Source organism: Carlito syrichta, unplaced genomic scaffold (genome assembly GCF_000164805.1).
Source record: "Carlito syrichta isolate Samal-C Ts95f unplaced genomic scaffold, Tarsius_syrichta-2.0.1 Scaffold253548, whole genome shotgun sequence".
Lineage (NCBI taxonomy): Eukaryota > Metazoa > Chordata > Mammalia > Primates > Tarsiidae > Carlito > Carlito syrichta.
In genome coordinates, this window is record NW_007197644.1 from 10247 (window position 1) to 14352 (window position 4106).

Genomic DNA, 4106 nt, shown 5'->3' on the forward strand with positions numbered 1-4106 from the left:
CTATTTTAAAAAATGCTCTTTTTGTTCCTTACTTAGTATTCATTTTATTTATCACTCTGCCTTCAAATTAACTTACCTTTCCTCTGTCATATCCATTCAAATTTTAATTCTATCCAGTGAATTTATAATTTTAGAAATTGTGTTTTTCAGTTCTAGAATTTCCACTTCTATGCCTCTGCCAATATTTCCTCTTCTATGCTATTTTCATTCATTGAAAATATGTTTTATTTTACTTTATTGAGTATACTTAGAATAGTCATAGTCTCTTGAGACTATATTTCATTTTCCTAGTTCTTTGTATGTTAGATAATTTTGAATTATAACCTGAATATTATGAATATTAAGTGGAAATTCTGGATTCTGTTATTTTTCTCTTGTGAGTATTTTTTCTTTGTTTTAGCAGAAAATTTTCTTGCCTGGGTTTAAACTTCAAACTCTTTTTCTTGAGCAGTGGTACTAGTCTCAGTTCATGTTCTTTGTCTATAACTGAACTGTTTTCTGCATCGGCATGGTGTGACAGTCAGTCAGACCTGAGTACACAGCAACCCCATCCTCCATTCTCTTCAGTGTTCACAATAGTCCAACTTTAATTTTCTGGCTCACCAGGCCAGAAAGAAGGCGGGTTTGTTCATGTGCACCCCCAGCTGTTGTTTGCACTGTGTGGAGCCACAGAGATGAGAATTTACCTGTGGAGGTCTCATCTCCCATCCTCCATGTAAGTGGGTACTGGCTAGAAGTTGGCTTCTCTTACTCTCTCACACATTCAGGCAATTATTTTGGTACCATGCCCCAGTCTTTTATGTGTTTTTTGGAGTAGGGGAAGGAATAGGATGAGGGGGTTACCCAGTATGGCCTTAGTTCATCATAACTGGAACCCTGGCTGAACCTGTGAGGAATATATTTTTGGAAAGGGTACAAGGTGAGAGCCAATAAAACTGGATGGCAAATTGTTCTAGCACATTCATTAAATAACCTGTCTTTTACTAATTAAATTCTCAAGTATTGGTACTGATTTTGAACTCTCTTTTCACTTTTCCTGATTTGTTATTCCCACATAAGTATGATTCATTGATTTTAAAACAGTAACTTTCTGGTATAATCTTAAAAGATGAATTCTGCCTCCTGGTTATTCTTCATGGTTTTCTAGGTTATTCCTATATATTCTAGGATTATTCATCCAAATTTTTAAAAAGTGTTTGCATTTTAAAAATTTGAATTACATAAAGTTTACACATATATTTAGGAAGAAGACACTTAAAATACATTGTCCCACTCAAGAACAAGTTTCTTGGGGAGAACTTTCCACTATCAACACTCACAATTTTAATAGCTACTAAATTTTATCAAATATCTTTTTGTATTTATTAGTATATTATGACTTTCTCTTACACTGCATTATCATAATAGATTAGATTGATAGATCACAATATTGACCTTGCATTTCTTGAATAAATCATACTTAGAGCTATTCTTTTGATTCAAAAATTCTAAATGTACTCGCAAATAGAGTTCAATAATGCTTTCATATTCATAAGAAATATTTATTGATATCAAATTTTATACAAGAATTATAAGTTGGTGCTAAAATTATGCTGGTTTCATAAAATGAATGTAAGAGGTTTGCATTTTCCATAGTGTTAAATATCTAAATAACATTTGAAGAATCTGTTTTCTAAAGGATAAGCTCATCTTGACAATAGAGTCAATGATCAAACTTGAATCAACTTTGAGGCTTTCCTATGGTCATTAGTTTATTCATGTTTTCCACTTCCTGAGTAAAACTGAGTGATTTTTATTTTGTTAGGTATTATCTATTTCCTTTGGGTATTATATCTGGATATCACAGAGTCATAGGCTGTATTCTCCTGTAATTTTTAAATGGTTATAGCCCTTTGCTCATTCCAAATCTTGCCTATTTTTGTTCTCTCTTTCTTGCCTTAATTAGACTTGCAAATGTTTCTGCTTTATTGGCTTGTTCAAAGAAACCAATTTCTGGATTTCTCTTTTTCTCTTTTTCATTATGTTGACTGTTATCTCTATTAATTCCCTCTTCTTAGTTACGTCATTTATTCAATTCCTTTTCCTAAGTTTATAATTAATATTTTACTCCTTTAATATTTTTGTCTTTGTTTTACAAGTTGAAGACATTTAAAACTCTAGATTTAGGAGAATTCATCTTTTGCTGGAGTATTTTATTTTGTGATTTCCTTTAAATTTCTTCTCTAATTCATGGGTTTCTGAGAAATGTGCCTTTAATTCATAAATAATTAAGATTTTTCTTTAGTAATGTTTTATTATTTACTTATTTTATTACATTATAATCAGAGAATGGACAGAAAAACTTAAAGTTTTCTTCATGGCCAAGTTCATTTTTAACACATATATGTACACATAGAAACAAGCTCCTTTTGTATTCAAATGAGGTAAAGTTTTATATACAATTATCAAAAAAGTTTGAGTGTGATCAAATTCCTTTTTAAAATAATTCCTGAGGACTTCCAGCAAGATGGCGACGGGGCAACCTGGTCTATGAGAACCTCCGCAAAGGAGAATGCAGAGGGTCTCTGGCTCTCTCCCTGGGGGCTGCAGATCCCAATGTCAGCAGCCCGCTCTTCACATGGAGCTCGGCCATCACCACTGCTGGGGTATCGAGGCGGTCTGGACAGCCACTGTAACCGCAGACACAGCAGCTGCCAGAGCCACCGTGGCCTCCGTGGCAGCCATAGCGCATTGCACCACCTGTGCCTGAGGCGATTCACGACTTCTGTCCCTGAAGCCCCTGCAGGCAAGATCTGCTGGGATCGCTGCCACCTCTGCTGCCACCTTGACATCCTGCCAGCGTGGGTCTCCTCCCATGTGCCCTGAGGCAGGCTTCCATCTCTGGCCTCTGCCCGGCTGCTGTCCGGCTCCACCCACTCTGGGGCAAGCAGCTGAGATAGCTGGCGATTCAAGGTAACAACACCAAAATGGTAAAAACAAATTTGAAAAACAGACACAGGCCAGATTTCAGTGGTGAACTGAGGGTGATCTGAACTGTCCTCCACAGCAGGCCAGGGGCAATGGACCCCAACTGTGAACTAATTTACCAGCTTGAGAAGACAGCTAGAACTCAGAGCTGAAAGGACATCGGACTTAAACGAAAAATCTCAGAGTGTGCTCGATTGGTTCTGTTAGTTAAATGGCTTGATTCTATTCCTATTGTTTTGTTCCTTTTCTTCCTCTTCCTTTTCTTCTCTTTTCTCCTCTCTGTACCGTATCTTTGTATAGAGGAACAGCACACTAATAAGGTGGTTGGTTAGCTTGTATGTTTGCATCATTGTGTGTTTTAATTTTCTTTGTGTGGGAGCTGGTTAGTCTGTAGCCATGGTCTATTGTTTTTATCTGTTTCAGTTTAGGTCTCTCTCTCCATTTGTTGGTACACTCGTCTGTTTTCTCCCCTTACCCTCTCTCTCTCCACAGCCTCTTCCCTTCACTGTCTTCTCCATTCTCTTCCCTCTGCTGACCTCATTTTATTTCAGGGAGTAAACCTATAGCCCCACTGCACAGACAGATTCCAAGGCAATGGGAAGTGGGTCTTAGATTATCCATACACCTGTCGGTAGATACCAGGACCTGCAGATAGATTTTGAATCACAGCTCCCCCCATAAGTAAATCTCAAAACTGCAAAAAGGACCATGCCCAACCGACAATGCAACTCCAGAATTGAACAAAATAAGAGGGCATACAAAAGAAAAATAGGGGACTGAACAAACAGAAGTAAAAGCAATCCCTCTACCCCTGTATAACAGAATTAAAGAAGACAGTGATGTGGAGAGAAGGGAAAAGCAGGGAGGAAAAAATGGCACAAATGAAGAAAAACAAAAGAAGAATGTAGGTCTCACACAAACCCCTGGGAGATCAGAAACTGAGAAAACAGACTCCAGAACACAAACAATGAAGAGCCACCAGAATGACTGGTCACATGCAACAAACCCAGACATCAAGAAATTAATAGAGAGTATCAAAAAAATTGAGGAGAGACAAGAGAAAAATAGGAAGGAGCTGATGACAGAAATAACAGCAGTAAAGAATACTGTGATGGAAATAAATAACAAACTAATAAGCG